The following is a 27594-nucleotide window of genomic DNA, read 5'->3' on the forward strand; positions in this document are numbered from 1 at the left end:
ATTGAAGTTAATCAGAGAAAGACAAATACCATATGATTCCACTCATGTGTTGTATTTAAGAAATAAATGAACAAAGGAAAAAGACAAACCAAAAACCATACTCTTTTTTTTTTTTTTTTTTTTTTAAGATTTAAGATTTAAGATTTTTTTAAGATTTAAGCCCGATGTGGGAATCGATCCCGGGACTCCAGGATCATGCCCCAGGCCAAAGGCAGGCACTAAACCGCTGAGCTACCCAGGGATCCCCGAAAAACCAGACTCTTAACTGTAGATAACAAACATGGTTACCATGGAGGAGGTGAGTAGAGTGATGGGTGAAATAGGTGAAGGGAATTAAGAGTCCACTTATCTTGATGAGCACTAAGTAATATTTGAAATTGTTGAATCACTCCATTGTATGCTTGATACTAATATATCAATGCATGTTAATTACACTGGAATTAAAAAAATGCAAAACCAGCAATACCATTTTGTATTGTTACCCACAGTGAATGAGTGTTCCATTTATTCTCTACTCTTGTCAGCATTTGGTGTTGTCCTCCTCCTTAGTTCTAACCGTTCTAGTAGATAAGTAGTAGTTGCTTATTGTGTGATTTGTATTTTTCTAATGACCAATGTTGGACATGTTTTATATGCTTATTTACTATCGATTTATTTTCTTAGGTGAAAAGAAAATTCTCATTTAAATCTTTTTATTCAAGGGCACCTGGATGACTCAGTGGTTGAATATCTGCCTTCAGCTCAGGTAGTGATCCTGGGGTCCTGGGATTGAGTCTCATGTCAGGCTCCCCAGAGGGAACCTGGTTCTTCCTCTCCCTATGTCTCTACCTCTCTTTCTCTAAGAAAAAAACTTTTTATTCAGAATTTATCTTCTTGTAGAGTTGTAAGAGTGCCATATTTATATTCTGGATATAAGTCATTTATATCAGATATGTGTTTTGCACGTGCCTCCCAGTCTGTGACTTGTCTTTTTTGTTTTCTTCATTGTCTTTTGAAGAGTAGAAGTTTTATTTTTGATAAAGTCCAGTTGATCATTTCTTTTTTTTTTTTTATTTTTTATTTTTTATTTTTTATTGGTGTTCAATTTACTAACATACAGAATAACACCCAGTGCCCGTCACCCATTCACTCCCACCCCCCGCCCTCCTCCCCTTCTACCACCCCTAGTTCGTTTCCCAGAGTTAGCAGTCTTTACGTTCTGTCTCCCTTTCTGATATTTCCCACACATTTCTTCTCCCTTCCCTTATTTTCCCTTTCACTATTATTTATATTCCCCAAATGAATGAGAACATATAATGTTTGTCCTTCTCCGACTGACTTACTTCACTCAGCATAATACCCTCCAGTTCCATCCACGTTGAAGCAAATGGTGGGTATTTGTCATTTCTAATAGCTGAGTAATATTCCATTGTATACATAAACCACATCTTCTTTATCCATTCCAGTTGATCATTTCTTATAAATTTCCTGCTTTTTGTGTCTTATTCAGTAAATCTTTGTCTAACCTAAGATCATAAATTTTCTCCCATGTTTTTATGCTAGAAATGTTATGATTTTAGCTGTTACTTTTAGGTCTGTAATCTGTTTGAAGTTAATTTTTGTATATGTTGTGAGGTAGTGGTTGAAGTTCATTCTTTTTCATATGGGTATCCAGTTTCATAGGTGTTGAAGAAACTTTTTTCTTTCTTTTTTTTTTTTTAAGATTTTATTTATTTATTCATGAGAGATAGAGAGAGACAGGCAGAGGGAGAAGCAGGCTTCATGGGAGGAGCCTCCAGGATCACTCCCTGGGCTGAAGGCGGCACTAAATCGCTGAGCCGCCCAGGCTGCCCAAGAAACTATTCTATCTGCCAGGTTACCTTGGCACCTTTATTGAAATTAACTGATTATGTGAGTTTTGTAGTCTGTTTTATTGACCTATGTGTCTCTTCTTTGTTTTTTTTTTTTTTTTTTTTTCTCTTCTTTGGTTAGTACCACACTATCTTGATTACTGTAACTCTATAGTTAAGTCTTAAAATTGGGTAGATCCAATTCTTAGGATTTTTAGAACTTTAAAATTTGTTTTTTGAATTTCTTGTGTTAACTGTACTTTTGGAAGGAAAAGGTCCCTAATTTTCTTAATCTCAAAGGTCTTTTCTACCCCTAAAAAGCTTAAGACTCACTGCTGTATATAATTAGTGCACACTTATCTTGAATTATTTGGGTTAGGTTCATGAGAAATGGCAGGTAAAGAAAACTTGTTTCATTCAAAATTTCTTTATAAGAAATGAAGGGGGGAACACGTGGGCGGCTCCGCGATTGAGCATCTGCCTTCAGTTTGGGGTGTAATCCCAGGATCTGGGATTGAGTCCCACATAGGGCTCCCTATGAGGAGCCTGCTTCTCCCTCTGTCTATGTCTCTTCCTCGCTCTCTGTGTCTCTTATGAATAAATAAATCTTTAAAAAAAATGAAGGGGATGTTTCGGTAGGTTGCACAAAAAAAAGTCAATAATGTCCTTTTTACCATATTGCAAAAATATTATAATCAAGATACTTAGGGGTGAAAGTGAATATATTAAGATGTTTATTTACCATAGTAACTGAAAATGTCAGCTTGTGGAAGATGCTAGTTTATACTGTTATTCTCCATCTTCATTATAAAAATTCTTCCATTTGACACCTATGTCCTGTTCTGTGATCTTACAGAATTAGTAATTTTATTAATCTTAGAGTCATCAATAAATTGTTTTTACTAAGGATAAAGTATATGATGGCTGTTGGTCATATTTCTGCCTTTTTCATTGGGGCCCATAGGATCCTTCACCTCTCTTTTTTTTTTCTTTTTTTTTTCACCCAGGTGTCCCTCGGCAGTTCTTAATATTAGATTGTTGGTGGACTGTTTGGTAGGACTGCTTGAATGTTGATTGGCTGTTGATAGAACTGTTGGAATGTTGATTACATTCAGTATTATCTTTAAACCACTACTGAGTGGTTTAAACACAAAGTGCCAACATTGATACTTTTGCTAAGCATTTCATGGGAAAGAGGTAAAATGTATTAGTATGATAGTACAGAGACTATGTCTCCTGGCTTTAGGAAAAATGGTAAGCCTGAAGACATGTGTTTTGATATTTTTAAAGGTATGATCCACCATTTTCCTTGTCATCCTTCTAAAACTACATTGATGACTTTTGTATTAAGTCATTTTGTAGGCCAAAAAGTATTCAAGTATTCAATAAATATTTGAGTGCCTACAGTATACCAAGTAGTACTCTAGGTGGTTAGGAATACGTTTGGAAACAAAACAAGATCCCAATTAGGGACACCTGGTTCAGGATGTGATCCCAGAGTTCTGAGATCGAGTTCCACATCGGGCTCCCTGCAAGGAGCCTGCTTCTCCCTCTGCCCATGTCTCTGCCTTCTCTCTGTGTCTCTCATGAATAGACAAATAAAATCTTTAAAAAAAAAAAAAAAAGATCTCAATTATATGCTGGTGGAAGTATGTGTATGTAGTGGGGGATGGGCAGACACAAAAATTATATATAGTATGTTTGAAAGTAACAAGTACTATGGAAATGAAAGAACAGGACACGATTTGCAATTTAAAATACAGAGATTTGAATAGGGCTTTAGTTGAGAAGGTTGGTATTGAGCAAAGATTTAAGGAGGTAAAGGAAAGGCATTTCAGGTAGAAGAACCAAATTCACAGGTTCTGAGTCAGGAATGTGCCTTGCCTATTTGAGAAACAGCAAGGAGGTCAAAATTGCTGCAGTGGCTTAAAGAGGGGAGGGAGTAATAGGAGGTGAAATCTGAGAGTTGTTGGGGGTAGGAATGGGAACTGAAGCATGACCAAAGGCCATTGACTTTTGCTTTAAGTGAAATGGGTAGCCATTCAGAGTTTGAGAAGTCAGAATGGAGTCACAGGAGTTACTTTTTAACAGAAATGTTCTAATTATTATGTAGAGAATAGACTGTAAAGGGGTTAGGGTAGGTGTAGGGTAACCAGGGAGGAGGCTTTTGGAATTATCGAGACAATGGTTTAGACCAGATCAGAAGCAGTAGAAGTATTGAGAAATGATCAGATTCTGGATGTTTTTAAAGTAGAGCCAACAGGATTTGTTGATAGATTAAATTCAAGATGTGCAAGAAAGAGAGGTGTCAAGAGGAAAGAAGAGGGCACAGATTAAGAATTCAGTTTGGGGTATGTTAAGTTTGAAATACCTATTAGATGTTAAAGATGTTGAATAAGCTATTATGAGTCTGGAGTTTGGAGCAAGGCCTAGTGACAGAGAACTGTTGCTGTATCTGTCTTCCTTTCTTCTTGAGTATATACTTAGATACTTCTTAGTATTTAGGTGTGGTCATATGATTAAGTTCTGGCTAATGTAATATGAGCACATGTGATATAACACTAATTCTAGGTCTGGTCCATACAAACAGCTTCCTTCCTGTTTTTCCCTTCTAGTTGGTTGAACTGTGATGATCCCAAGGGTAAGTTGGAAGCCCTATGTTGTAAATGGTAGATTGGCCATTAGCCTAGGTTTCTGAACACTGCATGGATAAAGACCACCTTGCTAACCTGTTCAACAACCTAGTATTATTAGATGGATAAGAAATAAACTTTCATTGTATTTGAGTCCTTATGCCTCTTGAGTATATTTGTTATAACAGTTATAGTAGTTAGCCAACTCCAAATTTGGAATTTGGATGGTATTTAAAGCTGTGAAATTGGGACACCTTGGTGGTTTAGTGGTTTAGTGTCTGCCTTTGGCTCAGGGTGTGATCCCGGAGTCCTGAGATCGAGTCCTACATTGGGCTTCCTGCATGGAGCCTGCTTCTCCCTCTGCCTGTGTCTCTGCCTCTCTGTGTGTCTTTCATGAATAAATAAATGAAATCTTAAAAAAAAATGAAGCTGTGAAATTGATGTAGTTATCAAGGGAATGAACATAGATAGGAAAAAAAGAGAGCCAAGGTTGGAAAAAAGAGGAAGAGCCTGAGAAGGAGCAACCAGTAAGATAGGAGGTAGTAAAATACAGACTAAGAATTCATCATTGGAGTTAACAAAGTAGAGGTATTGTGATCTACACAAGAATAAAGCCTTGAGATGAGGTTCCAGGGGAGATATTCTGATTGAGTGATTTTAAGGGAGAATAGAAGGGGAAGTGAAGATAGTGAAGAATTTTCCTAGAAAGGGGAACAGAGAAATGGAGCAATAAATAGCCAGTGAGGGAAGTTGGGTCATGGAATTTTTTTAGTGATAAAAAATATAAGAGCATATAGTGATAGAAATGAATCCTTAGAGAGTAAAACATTAATGGTTTCTGGAGGAAGAAGGGAAGGACAAGCATGAGAGGGATATTGCTGGAGTAATCTCTCTAAAGAGGAAAGAGGGAAAGGGATTTAGTGTACAGTGGAAGGATTGACTCAATAGGAGTATGGATATTTTATGATAACAGTTGGTAAGGCAGACTGTGTAGACACAAATGTTGATAGGTGGGTAGATGTGATGTTACGAGTCTGTGTTCTCTTCCGATTGCTTCATTAAGACTTGAGGTTATCAGCTGACAGAGAGTTTTGTGCATTAAGGAAAGAGGTGAAGGTCTTGAAGTTGTTGAGGAGCACATGAGTGAATGAACTAGGGACAAATAGTAAAACTGATAATATTAAGTTATTTTACCAGTTATCCAGACACGTATTGTGTGACTTGACTTCTCACTTTTTGGTGCAGGGCTTCAGATCTAAGTTAAATGTAATTTTATTAATAACTGCCAAGACTATTTATTTATTTGTAAGAGTCATTCTCATTTTGACGCACAGACATGGAATTGTTGGGAAATAGGACATGAATTATTACTTCTTCATGAAGTACCTGCCGTTATCATACCATAAATTTAAGGTAAATTAGGAGAGGTCTGATTACTAATTTTTCTTTTCAAAAACAATTCTTTGATTCTTTCTTTTTTTTTTTTTTTTTTTTTAAGATTTTATTTATTTATTCATGAGAGAGACAGAGATTGAGGCAGAGACACAGGCAGAGGGAAGCAGGCTCCATGCAGGGAGCCCAAAGTGGGACTTGATCCTGGGACTCCAAGATCATGCCCTGGGCTGAAGGCAGGCACTAAACTGCTGAGCCACCCAGGGATCCCTTTTTGATTCTTCCTATGTTGAAATCATATTGAATATTTTTCTATATAGAATAGCATCTTCATTGCAGTTTAATTTTTAAACTACCGTAAGGCACTTGCTGTCCTGTTACTTTCTTTCAAACACTCTCCAAGTCTGACTTGTCTTTTGCTCAGGTTTTTCCTACTCCCCAAAATATAAATTCCTTCCCCTGTCCTCACCCTATCTAAACCTTTCAGGCTTAGCTCACTTATTGCAGGAAGCCTTCCTTAACCTCTTTCTGAGGCCTAGTCTACTAGGCCTAGTCTTTCTAGGCGTCTACTTTGTGCTTTCATGGTATCTCATATAGTTGGTATCATTTAACTGTATTATAGTTTTTATTGGTATCTGTCCATGCCCTTCAGACCAATGTCACTCAGTCAAAATTTCTGTCATGATTGAAATGTTCTGTGCTGTCTAGTATATCCATGGATAGCTCCTATGCACTTAAAATATGTATAGGACTGAAGAGTTGGATTTTAAAATTTATCTGATTAAATTTAAATAATTTAAATATTTTAAATTTTAAATTGTGTGGCTATTGGCTACTTTGATCAGTGCCACTCTAGAGCTTTTTAAAGTCAAGGCTTATGTGGAATTCATACTTATTTTTTATTGCTTAGCAGTACTTACTGCTACTTAAATTACTATGTTCTTTCTTAGTAGTCGTAGCCCAAATAGTTATCACTCATCTAGAATCTGGCAGCTTACTCCTCTACTTCTGTTCTTAACCATAGCTTTGTGGTTTGTTTTCAGATTACGTCGATTTATGCAGTGATAAGTTCTTTAGTACTATAAAGCTAGGGTTTTTGCTGCTGTTTTTTCTTTTTTTTTTTTTTCTCTCTCGGCCTGGAAAAGCTGGGTGCTGTGAGGTTACCTCAAGGAATTTCTGAGGGTTGTGAGTAGCAAGGAAGAGACTCAGTGGGCCCTGGAGGATAGGGAGGCAATTTCTGCTTCAACCAAAGTAGATCCACTTCATAAGTACTTTATTGAAATTATGCTTGAGATTTCATATGGAAGGAAAAAAGGCTTCTAAAAGATAACACTATGTTTTTTTAAACTTGTTTGTTTGTTTATTTAGTATGTGGGGATGGGGAGGAGGGAATCTCAAGCAGACTACCTACTGAATGTGAAGCCCAGCATGGGCCTTGATCCCACAACCCATGAGATCATGACCTGAGCCGGATGGTAATCGACTGAGCCACCCAAGGCATCCCTAAAAGATGATACTCTTTTTTTTTTTTAAGATGATACTCTTGATGTAGGAAGCAAGACATCCATGGCAGTATGTGAGTAAGTGCCAGAGTGGATGATGGAGGAGTTCAGAAATGGAATGTTATTATGAGCTAATGAGGACTTGATGGAAATTAGTGTTTAACCTTGACAGAAGGAAGGAAAAAAGATGTAATAGGTAGTGGGCATAGACTTTACAAAGAACTGAAGTTAGTAATACATATGGTAGTTTTGTTTAAGGAATAGAATTTTCATGTTTATAGTTGAGTGACTTGTCTGAAATAGAACTTGGCTATGTTAGACAGGATTGCACTTTACGTTTATTATTTTTTTATTTTTTAATTAAAAAATATTTATTCATGAGAGAGAGAGAGAGAGAGAGAGAGGCAGAGACACAGGCAGAGGGAGAAGCAGGCCCCATGCAGGGAGCCTAATGTGGGACTTGATCCTGGGTCTCCAGGATCATGCCCTGGGCTGAAGGCGGCACTAAACTGCTGAGCCACCTGGGTTGCCCAGGATTGCACTTTAGATAATAGTTGTAGACTGAATTTTTTTTTTAATTTTTAAAATATATTTATTTATTTATGAGTGGAGTGAGAGAGCATGAGGTTGGGGGGAGAAGACAGGGAGAGGGAGAAGCAGGATCCCTGCTGAACTGGGAGCCCGATGCGTTGATTGATCCGAGGACACTGAGATCATGACCTGAACTGAAGGCACGCTTAACTGACTCAGCCACCCAGATGCCCCTACACTGAAAAAAATTTAACTTTATATGTAGTGGGGTGAAAGTGGTTTAAAATAAATGATAAAAGTAGTATTTAAGAATAATTGAATTGGTAAGGGTTTGTAGAGTAGATTCAAGGTGGGAAAAGGTCAAACAACCAAAAATATTTAGAGAAAGACTTAGCAGGAAGATGTACTATGTCATTGTTGAAGCTTGGGTTTGATGGTAGATACTGAGACAGTTTGCAGTGCACGATATTTATTAGAAATCAACACCTATGAAAGAAAGAGGCAAGATATTGGATTGGACACAGGATGAAGTTGGATTGTGATGCATGCCTCACAAAACCTTTGCCTATTAGTGTGATCACTAATTAGAGCTCTGAAGTGAGGAATTGAGAGGGAATTGAGCCAGCTTGCTGAGCCTTTTTACCCCTCCTTGCTTGGTCACTGGATGTGGGCTGCAGTTCAGGTGGACTTTGAAGGAGGTAAAATTTGGAAGCTGTCTGTTGACTGTCCTCATAGCTGTCCCTCCTTCCATGAAGGGGGAACTGGATCATGCATCTCTGTGACTTATACAGACAGTGGTCTGCCTGTAGTCAGTTCTTCCCCAGAGGTCAGTGTATTTTGGTTGTTAAGAATATAGGGGAAGAAAAAAAAAAAAAGAATATAGGGGAAGAGGGCAGCATTAGCCTTTATTTTTTTTTTTATTTTTATTTTTTTAGCATTAGCCTTTAATGAGCAAGGACCAGGGAAGTCCTATATCTCTTTCAGTGTTCAGGACAGTCTGTACATTTAAGAATTGCTTGAATAACCACATGACATAGAGTGATATGTAGGACTTTGTGGGTGAAAAAAGTGGTAATAATGACCTGAGCTTAGAAACTAACTTTGTTGGGATCCCTGGGTGGCGCAGTGGTTTGGTGCCTGCCTTTGGCCCAGGGCGCGATCCTGGAGACCTGGGATCGAATCCCACGTCAGGCTCCCGGTGCATGGAGCCTGCTTCTCCCTCTGCCTGTGTCTCTGCCTCTCTCTCTCTCTCTCTCTCTCTCTCTCTCTCTCTCTCTCTATGACTATCATAAATAAATTTAGAAAAAAATTTAAAAAAAAACTAACTTTGTTTTAGATATGAGGCATTGTTTTAATATACACAAAAAGTCATAGGAATTTAATGATCACATATTTTGGAAGAATATTAAAAATTTTATCAGAACTTTATCAGGAGTTCTTCACCACTTTAGAAAATCACATAATTGATGGCAGGGCCCCCTGCACACTATTGGGTGACTCCGATATTTTGCCTCTCAGTCTATAGTTGTGACCACTACAGTTGTAGTGATTCTCCATGTAGATATAAGCATCTGATACCCTTATTATGTTTGTTTTAATATTGCCTGCACATTTTGAAAAAATATTTTATTGCTAATTTATTTCATATGATTGAAAGTACAGTTAGGGTGTTACTGACTTTAAATTTTCACTTAGGCAGGCTAACTCTGAATTTAATTTTAGGATAGTAAAGGAGGTGTTACAAAATAGTTGTCACAAAAAGGGGAAATTGATTTCTGTTTTCAGTAATGGCAGGTTGGGTTATTTCAGATTAACCATTTTGATGAAAACAACTAAAAATCTTGGAAACGTTATTTTAAAATATTTTAAGGAAATTAAAAAACTGAAGAGGTAGTAAGTAGACAGCTGCGAGGCCAAATTCTAGGAAAAAGACAGGACTTGGAGCAATAAGTAGAGGATGAAGTAGCTTTTGGTTTAAGAGTAGTTGCCAATCTGTTTAGATTTAGGCTTTGGTTTTGGTGTACTTTATAGGATGAAGAGAGTCAAGGCCTACAGTTTGTCCAAAGTGAGTCAAAACGGAGAATGACTCTGTTTTAAGATGATATTCCAAGGACTCCATCATTAGGTTAAGAATGAAACAGAACTAAACTGTCTAGCTACTCTCATATGTAGGGGATTATAGATTTGGAGCGAGGGAAGAAAAGGGAAATTAAGAAAAATCCTTCAAGTTGTGAACACAGTTTTAGCTTTCACACTGATTAGCAGCTTAGATTTGTCCTGCCTGGGTAGTCTAGGGACCCTCAAACCATTTGTCATAGTTCCTGGTTTTAGACTGGTAGTACTCACAAAGCCTGTTAGAAGGAAAGGCAAATTATTTGGAGAAAGGCCCTTCATCTTGAAGGGGATTGTCACTAATAATTTTTCAAGGACAGTAATAATTACACTGTCACAAGTAACCAAGTATAGTGAAAAAACACAAGTTAAAATTACATGATATATGTAAATAAAATTCAAGTACTATAAGATTTGCTTAGTTTTTGTTATTGGGATGTAAATGACATATAACTATAGTTTGGTTTATGTACATGTACCTCAAAATAAGTTTTTTAAAAAGAAAAACATAAAAAAAAAGAACATAATAACACACATGGAAATGGCACTGTGAATACGAAACAGATCCAAAAAAATTCTCAAATATAAGATGGGTTTAAAACAATTGCTATGTGTTATGTTTAGAGAATGAAACACAAATTTGAAGACAAGCAGAGAACAAGAGACTATATAACTGTTATAAACTTACTTAGTAGACTTGAAAAATCCAAATAGAAAATGCAGAAATGAAACGCCTAGTATACCTAAGGGAAAGATTGAGCAGATTATTTCTAACTGAAAAAGAATTAGTTACCTGGAAGATAAGGCAGGAGAAACTTTCCCAACTGCACTAATGAGAGTCAAAACAATGGAAAATATTGAAGAGAGGTTGCATGATGAGAAAGAGTGAGATCTAACATATTTAATCAAAGCTTCATAAAGACAGGAAAGAGAATGATACAGAGGTAGTATTTAAAGTGATTTTTCTGGCTGAAAAATTTCTAGTTCTGATGAGAAACCAGTTGATAGATTTAGGAAGCTCAATGAATTTCTAATAGTATAAGTAAAAAAATCTGTGCCCAGACAAATCAGTGAAATGGCATAAACCCAAACACAAAGAAAAAAATCTTAAAAGCAGCCTGAGGAAGAAAAGAGGTCTTTTAAAGGAGGAGCTATGGACTGACAACTAACTTCTCAACAGAAAAGTATACATATTTTCAAAATAATTGCCGATATATACTTACTTAGCAAAAATATTCCTCAAAGATGAAGGTAAAAGTTTAGTTTAACAAACTCCATCAACCCTTTCTAAAGGAAATTATGAAGGATGTACTTTAGGTGGAGAGATTCCAGATAAAGATGGAATGAAGAGTAAAGAGCCTATTGAAATAAATCAGAGAAGACCTAGTGGGGCAAAATACCATGTACATGGATTGATAGACTCCATATTCTAAGGCATTATTCTCCAAATGGAGTTATATGTTAATATAATTCCAATCAAGGCATTTTATTTTGGTTGGTTGGTTTTGTTTTTTGTTTGTTTTGTTTTGTTGTTGTTCAGGTGAAACTAAAACAGATTCTAAAATTCTCTGGAAAATCAATAAAGGGCCAAAGTAGCTCAGATGCTCTCAAAGAGGACAATATGGGAGGACTTATTTTACCAGTTATTGAGACTTATTATAAAGTATAGTAATTAAGACACGGTCATGAGTAGTCTAGTGATAGACCAGTGAAACAAAACAGAAGAAAATCTATAACTATAGGTTACTTGATGAATGACAGATACAGGTTACTTAATATATGACAAATATGTCAGTAATTAGTGAGAAAAGAATGCCCCTTTCAATAAATGGTGCTGGGAAAAATAATTGGAACTTTAATGTCAAAATGATCACAAATTCTGGGTACATTAAATGCCTGGATATGAAATGCAAAAAATATAAAGCTTTTAGAAGATAAGAGGAGAACATGTTTTTATTTAGAGGGTTTCTTTTAGAGATTTATTTTATTTTAAAGATTTTATTTATTTTATAGAGAATAAGCATGATGGGAGGGGGGCAGAGGGAGAGAGAGAAATCTCAAGTGGACTATGCACAGAGTGTGGATCCCATCTGAGGGCTCGATCTCACAACTCTGAGATGACCTGAGCCACAATCAAGAGTCAGTGGCCCAACCAGCTGAGCACCCAGGCACCTCTAAGATTTTATTTTTAAGTAATCTCTACACCCAACATGGGGCTCAGACCTATAGCCCTGAGATCAAGTTCCATGTTTCACTGACTGAGCCAGTCAGGTGCCCCTATTTAGAAAGCTTTTAGAGTTTTTTAATTAGAAGACTAAAATTAACATTTTTTGTTAAATTTATGATGGCACAAATTCTAAGATTCACCATTATTTTGTATTTCTAAAATAAAATATTGCCGGTTAACCATGATATGCTATTGATTGTAAAATAAATGCACCCAATTTTTATTTTATTTTTTTTAAAGATTTTATTTATTTATTCATAATGGACATAGAGAGATAGAGAGAGAGAGGCAGAGAGAGAAGCAGGCTCTATGCCAGGAGCCCGATGTGGGACTCGATCCAGGGACTCCAGGACCACGCCCTGGGCCAAAGGCAGGCGCTAAACCACCAAGCCACCCAGGGATCCCCCTGCACCCAATTTTTACTTTTTAAATACTTTAACATCTTGCAAGTGATGAAACACAGTGCATTTCCTGAACTACTTTCTGTCAAGTGTGGATACATCTTAGGTTCTCTCTACTAGATGAATTCCCACAATTTGGAAGGCAAAGAGGACAGGGAAACTTGTCTTTGCTGCTGCTTGGTGGTTAGCAAAGTTGTGAGATTTGAATGAGTAGAAGGAGTTGAGGTGAAAACACTGGACTGAGATGCCAGTGTTTAATACCAGCTTTGTGAAAATTATATATATATGTATATATATATATATATATATATAGAGAGAGAGAGAGAGAGAGAGAGAGAGAGGGAGGGAGGGAGGAAGGGAGGTGGTAATAGCAGCAGCATTATTTATAATAGAGAAATGGTGGAAACAACCCAAGTGTCCATCAATAGATGAATAGATAAAATGTAGTATATACATACAATGGATTATTGGTCATACAAAGAAAAGAAGTTTTGGGGTGCCTGGCTGGCTCAGTCAGTAGGGCATGTGATTCTTGATCTCAGGGTTGTGTTTTCAAGCCCCATGTTGGGCATGGAGCCTAATACTTAAAGACAAAACAAGAAAAAAAAAGTTCTGATACATGGTATAAGACGGGAAAACCTTGAAAACATGGTAAATGAAAAAAGCCAGACACAAAAGGACAACTATTGTATAATTACACTTACATAAAATATCTTGAATAGGCAAATTCATAGAGGCAGAAAGTAGAAGAGAAGTTACCAGGGGCTGGGAGGAGGGGGAATGGAAATTACTGCTTAATATGAGAAAGGCCAGAATTTATAGTCAAAGGAACCTAGTCTTAACTCTCACATGGTACAAAATTTCTTCTGTAGCATCTCTGACAAAAGATTAAGCATTCCTTGATTATTCTTAGTCGTAAGGCAGTTTGTTCCTTTGGTAAATATCTTTATTATTATTATTATTATTATTAAAGATTTTATTTATTTGAGTGAGAGAGCATGCCATAGAGAGCACGAGCAGGGTGGGGGCGGGCAGAGGGAGAAGGAGAAGCAGACTCCCCGCTGAGCAGGAAGCCTGCCGCAAGGCTCAATCCCAGGACACTGGGATTGTGACCTAAACTGAAGGCAGATGCTTATGATCATCTGAACCACCCAAATGCCCCAGATGTCTTTATTATTATTATTATCATTTTTAAAGATTTTATTTAAGAGCAAGCAAGCATGTGCGTGAGAGAGCACAAGCATGGGGGAGGGGCAGAGGTAGAAGCAGACTGCCCATTGAGCAGGGAGCCTGATGCGGGGCTCCGTCTCAGGACCCTGGGATCATAACCTGAGCCAAAGGCAGATGCTAAGTCAACTGAGCCACCCAGACACCCTGAAATATATTATTAATGACGATACTCATAATGTGAAGTTCAGATATACATTCTTGAACTTTTGTCTCTAGGTTCCAACATCATCCTAGTTTAGTCCTTTGGAACAGCACAGGACAATCTGTCTCTTCCTTTTATCTCATATCCCCACCTTCTCAGTATTTGGCATGCACACACATACCCCCTTAGACATTTCTTTAACACTGGTTACTTGATGTATACCTTCAAATGTATCCAGGTCATCCTATCTAAAACCAAAAATACCTTCTTCAACTCTGGTACCCCCTTGAGTTTTTGTTTTTCCTTTCTAGTCATTGACTGCCCACCTTAGGCATTCAGACCTTACTTCTTGAAAGTCAGTCTTCCATTTTTTTTACTGCACAACTGAATCTGTTCTTTCAGAGGCCCCTATGCACCCTTAATAGTCAAGCTAACCTCTGAGCTAGTCTGTTCCGTATTTCCAAGGGTCTCTTGAGTATTTTACCTTAATGTCTTACTGACATCACAAAGACAGCTAGTCCTGAACTGAATGTTATTTTTCCATCTAAATTACTTCTTGCCATCTTATAATCTTCTCCTCTTATCATAATTTATACTTGAAACCCCAGAGCATCTTTCATTTCTCCTTTTTACTTTTCCTGTGCAGTCACCAGAGCCCTCATGATTGGGATTCCTGTTTCTATAAGAGACCTCAAAGTGCTAGCTCATCCTTTCCTACCTATAAGATTACATCTAGAAAGCACCATCTATGAACCACAAAATGGGTCCTCACCAGACACCAGATCTGCCGGCACCTTGATCTTGGACTTCCCAGTCTCCAGAACTGTGACATTTGTTTGTAAGCCACTCAATTCATGGTATTATTTTTATAACAGCCCAAATGAATGAAGACCACTGCTATTCTACTGCTATTCTTATTGAGGCTTATGAGATTCTGACCTCAAGGTCAGTAAGGTCTATCACTACAGGATTCCTGATGCCCATTTACATCATGTCACAGTATTATTAGGCTTTTACAAAATATATGTCGAAAAGGCGATTTACTTTTAGAATTAGATGATAATGCATGTAAGCATTCAGTGTAGTATTGTGCCCAACACATAGAAGGTACTCAATAAATGGTAGTCCTTTTCTTTGTAAGACAGTTTGTACTTTACATTCATTGATGACATTTATTCATTTGCTTAAAGTTTAAAAATAAATACTGAGCTCCTTTGTGCTGGTTGTGTGCTAGGTGCTGTGACACAGAAATGTATCATCTCTGTCCTCAAAGAGGTTACATCTAGTGGTAGGAGCAAATAAGTCAAGAATTAAGTGTGCCCCAGGTACAGAGAAATCACAGAAAAGGAGCACATAATTCAAAATGGGTTTAAGGCATGGAGAACAAAGATTTCCTAGGAAGAGAGGTACTTAAAGTGAATTTTAAATATTTAAGATGTGCAAGCCTTTATAAGAAAGGGTAATTATACTTTATTCAGAGACATAAAGGAAGACCTAAATAAATGGAGGGTACATATTGTGTACTAAGAATGAATTAGGAAGACTAAATATGGTAAAAATGTCAGTTTTTAGCAAATTGATTAGTAGCTGAATTGAAATCCAAATGCCTGTAAGTTCTTCTGTGGAACTTGACAACTTGATTAACAGTTTCTGTGGAAGTGAAAAGAGGCAAGAATTGACAAGTTATTATTAAAGAACAATAAGATAAGACTTCCTTAATCCGTTTTTTTGGTCAAGAAATTTGAATGCTTGCTACATGTGAGGCACTACTGGGCCCCTTATTACCATAGTGAACACAAGACATGACTTAACCAAAGATCACATTCAAATCCATTTCTAGTGATATCTAAGATTTTAAATAAACCACTTCGTAGAATATAAGGTGAGTTCCAGGATTACCAACAAACTTAGAAAGGTAATTTTATTATCTGCTTTTTATATTTAAAATCTTTCCTGGATATGGGGTGCCTCAATGGCTCAGTTGGTTAAATGTCTGACTCTTGATTGCAAGGTTGTGAGTTCAAGCCCCTCATTGGGCTCCATGCTGGGCATGGAGCCTACTCAAAAAAAAAAAAAAAAAAAAAAATCCCAGTTGTGTATGTTTTTTCTTTACATTTTCTTTTATTCGTTTTAATTTCTTTTAACAATAGGAGCTTAGAAGTAGGAGGTTTTACTTTAAATAGATCCTTAAGAATGTCAATTGGATTACAGACTTGTTAGAAAGGGAGGGAGGATCTGCTTTTGAATGATGTCTGGAGCAATGATATGACCTGAGAGTGAATAAGGGAAGGTGACTTTGAGGGTTCCATAGGCCTGGGTTTTGAAGCCTAGCCTAGGTGTCAAGTGTCTGAGGAGCCTACAAAAGGAAAAGGGAAGATGAATAACAAAATGACAGGTGAACTGAAATAGGTAGGGATTGCTAATGAATTTTATATGCTTATGTGGAGGTACGTGGGTGAATATGAGCTGGTGAATTAGTTGCGAAAGGATATACTTGTTTGGAACACTTAAATGAAACTGAACCCTCTCTTACTGTGCACAGAAATCAATTCCTCGTAGAATGAAGGTTAAATACAAAAAGACAAACTCAGAAAGCGTTTTTTTAATTTGTATTTTAATTTTTAAAAAATTTATATATTTATTAGAGAGAGAGGGAGGGAGTAGCAGAGACAGAGGGAGACAAGCAGACTCCCCATTGAGTAAGGAGCCCAATGGGGGGCTTGATTCCAAGACCCCAAAATATCATAACCTGAGCTGAAACCAAGAGTTGGACATTTAACTGAGCCACCCACGTGCCCCCAGAAAGCTTTTTCTTTTATTATTTATTATTATTATTTTTAAATAAAGGAGCGTACTTTTATGAGCTCAAAGCATGGAAGGCTTTCTTAAGATTGAAAACACCAGGGGAGCTTGGGTGCTCAGTTGGTTGAACATACAACTCTTGGTTTCTTTCTCTCCCCCTGCTCCTCCTCTATCCATGTGTGTGTGTGCTCTCTCTCAAATAAACAAACCTTTTTTAAAACCCTGAAAAGCATAAAAATTTATTAATTTGACTACATTGAGATAGAAACTTCTGGGATGCCTAGGTGGCTCAGCAGTTGAGCATCTGCCTTTAGCTCAGGGCATGATCCCAATCTAGGAATCCAGTCCCATATCAGGCTCCCCACAGGGAGCCTGCTTCTCTGTCCATGTTGCTGCTCTCTGTCTCTCTCATGAATAAATAAATAAAATCTTAAAAAAAATGAAATAGAAACTTCTGTTTATTAAGATCCCCTTAAGAGGTTGAAAAGACTAAGGTACAGAATAGAAGGTACTTGTAATATACATGTATTAATTACCTATGGCTGTGTAATAAGTGATCCCAAAACTTAGCAGCTGAAAACAGTAAACATTTATATTACAGTTTCTGTGGGTCAGGAATCTGAGAGCAGCTTAGCTGGGTGGTTCTGGCTCATGGTCTCTCAAGAGGTTTAAGTGAAGGTGTCAGGTCAGTAGTTGTCTCAAGGCTGGACTGAGGGAGAATCTCTCTGCTCCCTCATGTGGTTGTGGCAGGGCTTCAAAAGATCCACTTCCAAATTCACTCACATGAGCCTCTAAATAGGGTCACCTCACAGAGTGGCAGCTGTTTTTTTTCCAGAGTAAAAAATCCAAAAGAGAGTGAGAGACTTTCCAGCACAAATAACTTAATCTTGTTACCTATTACAACATATAGCAAATGGGCAACTGGTATGAAGTATATACCTAAAGAAGTACAAAGCACTAAGACAAAGACAACACCAAATAGAAAAAAGGGCAAAAAACCTGAGCAGGCATTTGAGTCAAAAAAATTTTTAGATGACCAGTAAGTAAAAGATCATTAAATCTCATTAACAATTAGGGAAATGGAAATTAAAACCATGAGAAACCATTTTATACAGACTAAATTGGCAGAAATTAAACATTTAAATAGTATCAAGCATTGGTGAGGATATGGAGCAGTGGGAGGTCTTCTACTACTGGTGGGAGTATGAATTAGAAGAATCACTTTGGAAAATAATAGGGTATTTTACAACCAGCAATACCACTCCTGAGCATTTAACCTAGACCAGTGGCTGTCAAACTTGAGTGTGCATCAAAATCCCCTGGAGGGATTGTTAAAACATACTGCTGGGCCCCACCTCCAGAATTTCTGATTCAGTAAGAATGGGGTGGAGCCTGACAGTTCATATATCTAACAAGTTCCCAGGTGATGCTGGTGCTGCTGGTCTAGGAATCATAATTTGAGAACCAACCATTGCCCTTGAGAAATATATGAATATGTGGATGAGGAGGTGTATGAATATGACTATTCATAGTAGCATTATTCATTTTAACTCCAAAATACAAAGAAAAAATTCAAATATCCATAGCAGCAGATTATATAGGTAAATTATGGTGTATTCACTTACAGAATAAAAACTTGGTTCATAGCTTCTTGGTCTTTTGGCTAAGATCAAGTATAATATCTGTTCTTATTAGTTTAATAAAAACTTAGTTCAAGTAGACCAGGGGAAAAAAACAGCTCTGGCACTAATATGTATGATCCCACAAACATAATATTAGTCAAAAAATTAGAAGTCACAAAAAATTAAATGCAACATGGTTCTATTTATAAAAAGTTCCAAGACATGGAATTAACTGTATTGTTCAAGAATGAAAGTAGAGATACAGAATTACAAGGAAAATCAAGAGAATAATTATCACAAAAGTAAAGAGTAATACCCCAGGAAGGGCAAACAGTGGATGCAATTGAGGAGGGATATGTGGGAAGATTTTAAGGTACTGGCAGTGCTGTTTCTTTTTTCTTTTTTTTTTTTTTTTAAGGTTTTATTTATTTATTCATGAGAGAGACAGAGAGGCAGAGACACAGGCAGAGGAAGAAGCAGGCTCTGTGCAGGGAGCCCAATGTGGAACTCAATCCTGGGTCTCCATGATGACACTCTGAGCCAAAGGCGGGTACCAAACTGCGGAGCCACTCCAGCTGCCCAGCAGTGCTGTTTCTTAACTTTACAGTTATTCTTTAAACTATAGATAAGGGGGAATACCCGGGTGGCTCAGCGGTTTAGTGTCTGTCTTTGGCCCAGGGTACGATCCTGGAGACCTGGGATCAAGTCCCACATCAGGCTCCCTGCATGGAGCCTGCTTCTCCCTCTGCCTGTGTCTTTGCCTCTCTCTCTGTCTTTCATGAATAAATAAATAAAATCTTAAAAAAAAAAAAAAACTATAGGTAAGGTTTGTAAACTCTTCTGTACATAATTATATAATAAAATTTATCATATTTTAATTTAAATATGTTTGATAGATGAAGAAACTGGTGCTTGGGAGTTAAGTACTCTGTCCAAAATTATAGAGGTAATGTGTCAGCTGAAATTCTGATTTTAAGGTTGGTGCTCTAAATAAACTATTATGCTATATACCATACATTTTCATAAGAGCCATAAGAATTAAATATTGTAATTCTCATTTTATAGGTGAAGAAGAGGTTTAGAAAAGTAATGCAAATTGCTTAAGTGGAAGATCTGGGATTTAGACCAAGGCACTGTGTTTACAGAGGACATGCTTGTAACCATCGTGTTTTTGGATCCTCCCTACTTACTACTGTATCATGTACAGTTAATTTTCTTGTGAGTTAACCACAATTGACAGCTCGTGTTGTTCTCTTTATACTTTTGGTCCCTTGCCTGGTTTCCAACTGATGCTTTTCAATCTAGATTATCTTGAATCTGTTTAATAACTGGATTGTGCTTGAGAATAAAACATTTCTTTACCAGATTCTTTCCTTTTAGCTAGGAATTTAAATTAGAATTTTGATAAACTCTACATATGTCAATGTATTGATAAGCTCTTTTATTAGCTTTCATTGTTTGAATCTTCAGATTTTAAAAAATTTTGTAATGTCAGTAAAATTTGAGTTTATTATCCCCACTGCATGTCCATCATACTCTTAAATCACATGTGTTTTACTGTACAAAAATAAATTTTTAAAAGCTAAGCTACACATGGAAGGAATTTTGATGATTTTGTCTCTAGCTAATATCTCAGGACATTACACCCTTACAGCAAGGTTCATTATTTACAATAGTGGATACAATCCATAGTTTGAATAACCTGGGTAATTTTTAAAAATTGGCCATTTTCTTTTTCTCTTAAGATTTTACTTATTCATGAGAGACGCAGAGACATAGGCAGAGGGAGAGGCAGGCTCCCCGCAGAGAGCCTGAGTGGGACTCCATCCCGGGACTCCAGGATCACACCCTGACCCAAAGACAGACACTCAACCACTGAGCCACCCAGGTGTCCCAGTTGGCTAGTTTCTTGTCAGATATGATAAGGTCAGGATTTCTCAAACTGGGCACTGTTGACGTTTTGATCTGGATAATTCTTGGCTTGGGGGGCTGTTCTTTGATTGTATCATGTTAAGCAGCATCCCTGGTCTCTGCCTACTAGTAGGTGCCAGTAGTACCCTCCCCTCAATTTTAACAATCAAAATATCTTCAGACACTGCTAAGAGTCGAGTCACTGCTTGTTGAAAACCACTGGATTAGATCATTGTTTTAATCTTGTATTGTGGCTGCCAAATAGCTTGTAGTAGGAGCACACAACGTGCCAGCTTTGCCTTTTCCTCTAGCCAGCACTAGTGTTAACTTCAATAGGAGGTTTGAGATTTTTTGGTAGGAATTCCTTTCAAGCCTCCTGTCTAATTCGTAAGGTTTACTTTGGTTAACAACTAGATAATAACCGTAAGCTGTAGTGTGTCACAATATTACAGATGTGCAAAGAAGAGCGAGAATTCCACTGTCAAGCACTCTGCAGTGTGGAGTGCCAGTTCTTCCACATACCTCTTAACTGTATGTGATATATCTGTTACCCCTAACTGAGGGTGGCTCTGTAAATATTAAATATGAAAAGTCTGAATTTTTATTAATTTTCTTGATAAATTTATTACTAAATAATGTTGTCTGCCTACAACCCTAATAGAGTCTCTTGCATGCCCTCATAGGTCTAAGTCATGCATGTGGCCATCACATTGTAAACTACTATTCAGTTTACATCATTTCAACTGTAGTACTCAAAAGGGGGAACTAGTTTAAGTTCTCTTAACTGACTTACACTTAACCAACTCATCAGATTAATAGATAGTTCCCATTTAAAAAAAATATTTGCCATCAGATTAGGTGTGGGATTTATTTATTTATTTATTTATTTATTTATTTATTTATTTATTTAAAATATTTTATTTATTTCTTCATGAGAGACACAGAGAAAGGCAGAGACATAGGCATAGACAGAGGGAGAAGCAGGCTCTTCTCAGGGGAGCCCCATGCAGGACTCAATCCCCAGACCCTGGGATCACGACCCAAGCCAAAGGAAGACTCTCAAACCGCTGAGCCACCCAGGTGTCCCAGTGTGGGTTATATTTAAAAGAAGATCCTCTGCTCTATATCAAGGATTGGAAAATGAGTGTTCATTATACAATTTTAAGTAAAATAAAATGTTTAAGATTTTACCATTGGTTATGATTCTCTGATTTAACTAACGAACCTTTTCAGTTAACCGACCACCAGACTTTATTACACTGAATAAAAGAGTTTCTTTTGCACCCACTTCAGTATTAAAATTGTGATGATTTAGTTTGTGAAGCTGGGATTACAGTTTCAGCATCCTACTTTTCTGGTCATCTAAAGTCATGGCTATATAATTATACAAAAAGTTTTAAAACTTTGCCTGATGGAATGACCATTTACTTTCTCAGAACAACCTTAGCTTGCTTCTTGCTACTTACAGGATTATTGTGAGGATATTAAATCTATCAACAGTAATTCAGACTCTCATTACTTCTTGCCTATAATTGTGGCATGCTTTTAATGGTACTCTTGGCCTCCAGTGCTTCTCTGGCTTGTTAGTTAACCTAAACATTGTTGCCAGAGTAAACATCTAAAATATATGTCTAATCAGATCAAAAGCCATTTATAACAATAAAAACTGCAGGTTTTTTTTTTTTAATTACTATATGTGCTAGCTTAGATGTGGTCTTTATAATCAGGAGATGTCCATTAAATAAATTATTTTTTAAACACACACACACACACACACACACACAAATATACAAATTCTGAGTTGCGATTATGTGCCCAGAGGAAAAAATACCAATACTTTGGAGTTTAATGTGTATCTAGTATAGACTGGGGAAGAGTAATCAGGAAAGGCCTCTCTGAGGAAGTGAGATCTGAAGATCTCTTCTATCTGGAGAAGCTGTGCTTATTTGGAAAAGTGCTGGGCAGAGTTTTCCAAGAAGAAAAAATAGCTTGTGTAAAGACTTTCCTGCTGGAAGGTCAATGTGGTTTAGTTTATTGAGTAAGGGTTAGGGAGAATAGTGCCTGATAAGGCAGGAGGTAGGCAGGGCAGCGTCATTTAGGATCTTCTAATCTGTGGTAAGAAGTTTAATGGCTCGCTAGGGAGTCATTAAAGGGGGAGTGATGTGATCAGATTTGTGTTTTAGGGATTTTACTCTTAACTATGGAGAATGAAGGAGAGAATGGAAGTAGGACAAAACAAATGGGGAAGCTAGTTAAGATACCTTTGTAAATAGAGGTGCCTGGGTGGCTCAGACGGTTAAGCTCTAATTCTTGATTTTTGGCTCAGTTCATGATTCTGAGGTCATAAAATTGAGCTCTGCATCTGAGTCTAAGCGTGGCATGGAGTCTCCTTATCCCTCTCTCTCTCTGCTTCTCCCTCCTTCACCCCCACCCCTGCATTCTTTCTCTCTCAGATAAATCTTCTTCTTTTTTTTTTTTTTTTTTATAGATGCCTTTGTAAAGTAGTAGTTCAGGGAGAAAGGATAATAGTTTAGAGTAATGACAGTAAACAAAGTAACACATAAAATTATGATCTCATAATACCATTACAATAGCCCTGTGAAGTATGAGCAGAATAAGATTTGGAATAAACATATCTTAAGCCCATCTACTAAATAGTGATATAAGGAGTTTAAACCACAGATGTTGACCATTTGACTTTTTGTCGGTAATACAAAAGCCAAACTTCACTGAAGACTTTTCGGCTTACTTTTATTACCTCTGTCTCCTCCTAAACTCTTACTTACCAATGCTGTAGCCAAACCATACTATTATAGTAGTTATTATGAACATAACTTGTACTAGATGCCACTGACGAGTATTTACTGCGGCTGGAATACTCTTACACCTACATATTTAACGAAATTCTAATTATCCTTTAGGATCCAGGTCAACTAGGAAGCCGTCCAAATTTGCCTCCAGACATATTGTGTCCGTTTACCCTCTTTAAACCACAGTGGTTTCTTTATATTATTATTGTATGTTAATTCAGTAGACACTTGTGTGACAACTGTGTGTTGGGCACAATGTGTAGACATTGTGGACATAATCATGTACAACAGTAGATAGTCACTATGGAACCTGTAGTCTAGAGATAACACAGACCTTGAACAAAATCTGTGCCCACAAATTAATTATAAATTTCAAAAAGTGCTATGAAGGAATAGTAAAGGATGCCTTGCAGGGTCCTTGAGTCAAAACTGTTTCATAACAATACTAAGACATTGTTTGCCTTTTCACTCTCATTCTCACACAAGGATCCAGTGATATAATGTGTAATAGTGCAATAGATTGAATGCAGAAGGTATGAGAATCCAAATGTCTTCTATTAAGACATATTAATTATTGTAAAAAATGTAAGAAATACCATTTTCTCTTCATTATTTTGTTTTGGAAAATGTTATTTTTTTCATTAAAAATAGATCATTAACTCAATGGGTTTGTGTGTAATTTTTAAATAAATATAAAAATTTCTTGGTTATAATTTTTAATATATAAACATTAAAAACTATAACCTATGTGAATAAAAGCTCTGAGAGAGGTCCTCAGTAATCTTTAAACTTCCTGAAACCAGGAAGTTTAAGGGGGCTTCTGGCTGGCCCAATCAGTAGAGCATGCAGCTTGATCTTGTAATTGTAGTATGGAACCACCTGTTGGGTGTAGAGATTACTGAAAAATAATATATATATATATATATATATATATATATATATATACACACACACACACACACACACGCACACTTATTTATTTATTTATTTATTTATTTATAAAGATTTTATTTATTTATAAAGATTTTATTTATCTATTCATGAGAGACACACAGAGAAGGAGAGGCAGAGACACAGGCAGAGGGAGAAGCAGGCTCCATGCAGGGAGCCTGATGTGGGACTCGATCCTGGGTCTCCAGGATCACACCCTGGCCAAAGGTGGCGCCAAACCGCTGGGCCACCAGGGCTGCCCTGAAAAATAAAATCTTAAAGAGAGAAAAACAAACTAGGAAGTTTACGAATTTCTGTGATAGGGACCTGACTTAAATTGGGGTGTTCTAGAGAAGTAGAAGATAGCTTCTGTCTCCTTTTAAACTGTTATGGACATGGGATCCCTGGGTGGCGCAGCGGTTTGGCGCCTGCCTTTGGCCCAGGGCGCGATCCTGGAGACCCGGGATCGAATCCCACGTCAGGCTCCTGGTGCATGGAGCCTGCTTCTCCCTCTGCCTGTGTCTCTGCCTCTCTCTCTCTCTCTCTCTATGTGACTATCATAAATAAATAAAATTAAAAAAAAAATAAATAAATAAACTGTTATGGACATAACCAGGCTCTAATTTTTAGGTATCTCCAAAGCCTATAGTTATTTGCACATAATGGATAGGTTAAATCATATTTTATTGCCAGGCTCTACTGTGGATGGTCACTGGATTTGTGATTTGTTTGAAGCCTTTATTGAAGATACTATCTTTATTTCTTATTACTGTGCAAGATGGATCTGGACTCAAATCCCGCTTGGTGTGAATTTAGGCAAGTTATTTAACTTTGATGAACCTTACCACTCATCTATAAAGTGGAATACATATTATTTTACTATGCAGTAATGATTAAATGAGCCACTGTATATAACCTGACTGGCACAGGACATGTAATAAAATGGTTAACTTTTTATTTTACATACATAGCATATTTGGCTTAGTTCTAGTTAGTGGGCAAAGAGATCTGTGGATAAATCAGTATATAATTAAATAATCATCATTTAAGTATATGTAATAGTTTATCAGGAAGGGAGAAAACCGAAATAATGCATTGTGTGATTATTCATCTTTAGAAAAGGGAACTGAAACAAAATGTGGGCTTAGTATAGTTTAAATAAAAGTAACTCCAGTACATTGTAAGGATAGGAATAGAGTTTTATATGTCTGGCACTCCCAACAGTGCCTCAGATTTACTGAATATTTAAACAATGTTAAATAGCTAGAAATACCTAAAAACATTTTTAGAAGCCTTGAAAAAAAATGTACTATAGTTTAAAGGTCAGGTCTTAAATATCTCACGTGGAGGAGAAGTAAATAAAGGAACCTGGAGGAAAAACAGAATTGCCCTGGGGGGATAACATGTGGTGTTATAAGGTGTGACTAAACAGGATCTAATAAGATAGGACAGAGGGCATATTGTGGTGGATTCCAAATTTAGTGGTTAAAATCTTAACTCCTTAAAATCAGAGTGCAGAAAGTTTGCCAAGGAGATGGCAACAAAATAAGATCAAGTGACTGCTTTGCTTTTCATAGGAGAGAGCTATAGGAAAATTATCCTTTTATGTGTTCTTTTTTGAGGCAGGTAGTTCCATTGTGCTTAAAAGAAAGAAAAAAACAGTATGGTGACAGATGGTAGTTATATTTGTGAACATAGCATAATGTATAAACTTGTCAAATTGCTATGTTTTATACCTGCAACTAATGTAACATAGTGTGTCAAATATACTGAAAAAAATTAAAGAACAAGTAATACTGCTGTTCTTTATTTGAGATAAAAATCAACAGAGTCGACTAAACACAGAGGTTTGGATCTAGAACTTGCTTCTATTTGAAATAGAAAAGGCTGTAGACATTCTGTTCTTTTTACAACTAGAAAGCTTTATGGGAATTACATGTATAATTATCTCATATCTTTCTTGTTTGAATATTTTTATCAGTTTAAGGTTTATTTGGATTTTCATAGATTATTAATGTGTATTACCTCCACAACTGTGATCTTTGAACTTGAGATGTTGTTTGTATTAAGAACAAATGAAAAATATGGTGCTATTTGCATTTGCTATTTAAATAGATGCACTTGTATTATACAATCAGTACCAGCAGTTGTTTTTTTTTTCTTTTTTTTAAAGATTTTATTTATTTATTCATAGCGACAGAGAGAGAGAGGCAGAGACACAGGCAGAGGGAGAAGCAGGCTCCATGCAGAGAGCCTGACATGGGACTCGATCCAGGGTCTCCAGGATCATGCCCTGGGCTGCAGGCGGCGCTAAACTGCTGCGCCACCAGGGCTACCCCAGCAGTTGGTTGTGAATTGAAGGTGGTTAATGTGGAAAAATTTTTAAGGAAATTAAATATAAATATCATATTTTAATTTAAAACAAAAAATAGGGATGCCTGGGTGGCTCAGCAGTTAAGCATCTGCCTTCCGCCCAGGGCATGATCCTGGGGGTCCCAGGATCAAGTCCCACATCGGGCTCCCTGCATGGAGTCTGCTTCTCCCTCTGCCTATGTCTCTGCCTGCCTCTCTCTCTCTCTCTCTCTGTCTCTCATAAGTAAATAAATAAAATCTTTTTAAAAAATTGCTGAATTAAAAAAAATAAAAAAAATAAAACAAAAATATATTTTCCCATGCCTTTATTATGATATAGGACCAACGCCTTTTTTGTCAGATTAACATGGAGTGTTAATGGAGTTCCATATGTTTTTGCATGTGTCAACCATACTTAAAATGCATTATCCAGTTTCCTTTTTACACGAATCATCTGTGAGTTCATTGAACAAATCATTGGAGATTCTAGAGGAGAGATGATGGTCCCTTGAACTAAGGTGATAGTAGGGCAAGTGGTAAGAGGTGATGATACAGGATCTATTTCAAACATAGAGCCAGGAGAATTTTCTCTTGAACTAATTCTCAAATGTATAAATTTCAGAGACAAACTGAAAAATCAATGCTAAGAACAGATTTTGTGTTGTACAAGATCAAATAAGATCTTTTTTCTTCATATCCAAAATCTAATCTTCGAATGAGTTCCATTGGCACTACCTTTAAAATACATCTTCAACTGTACCACTTCTCACTACTCCATTGCCACCACATCAGTCTTAGCTACTTCATCTCCCTGGTTATTGTAATAACTTCCTTACATTCTGTTTTCTACATAGTAATGGGAGTGATCATTTAAGATGTAATTTATGTTACTTCTTTGCTTAGAAAACCACATCTAAGGGATGCCTGGGTGGCTGGGTCAAGTTGGTTAAACATCTGCCTTCAGCTCAGATCATGATCCCAGGGTCCTGGGATCGAGCCATGTCAGCTTCTCCCTCTCCTTCTGCCCCGTACACACCCCCACGTGTGCTCTCTCTCTCTCAAACAAATAAAATCTTAAAAAAAAAAAAAAAAAAAGAAAGAAGCACATTTAAAATGGAACTTAGACTTAACTATCGTTTTCAAGGCCTGTATAAATCTGGTCCTTGCA

General features: G+C 36.9%; 1 protein-coding gene and 1 pseudogene across 8 annotated transcripts in view; both read left to right on the forward strand.

Moving 5' to 3' along the window:
* BRAF (B-Raf proto-oncogene, serine/threonine kinase) overlaps positions 1–27594 on the forward strand; it is a 179426-nt gene that overhangs the window by 8735 nt on the left and 143097 nt on the right. Inside the window, exon 1 of one of the 8 annotated variants that reach the window (XM_049095217.1) lies at positions 19508–19641. The exons of the other annotated variants lie outside the window; for them this stretch is intronic. The gene's annotated coding sequence lies outside the window, so the exon portion shown is untranslated. Of the gene's footprint in view, positions 1–19507; positions 19642–27594 lie in introns of those variants that run through there. 8 annotated transcript variants of the gene reach the window in all.
* On the forward strand, positions 18445–18599 carry LOC112651080 (U2 spliceosomal RNA; annotated as a pseudogene).

This window comes from Canis lupus, chromosome 16 (assembly GCF_003254725.2).
Source record: "Canis lupus dingo isolate Sandy chromosome 16, ASM325472v2, whole genome shotgun sequence".
Taxonomy (NCBI): domain Eukaryota; kingdom Metazoa; phylum Chordata; class Mammalia; order Carnivora; family Canidae; genus Canis; species Canis lupus.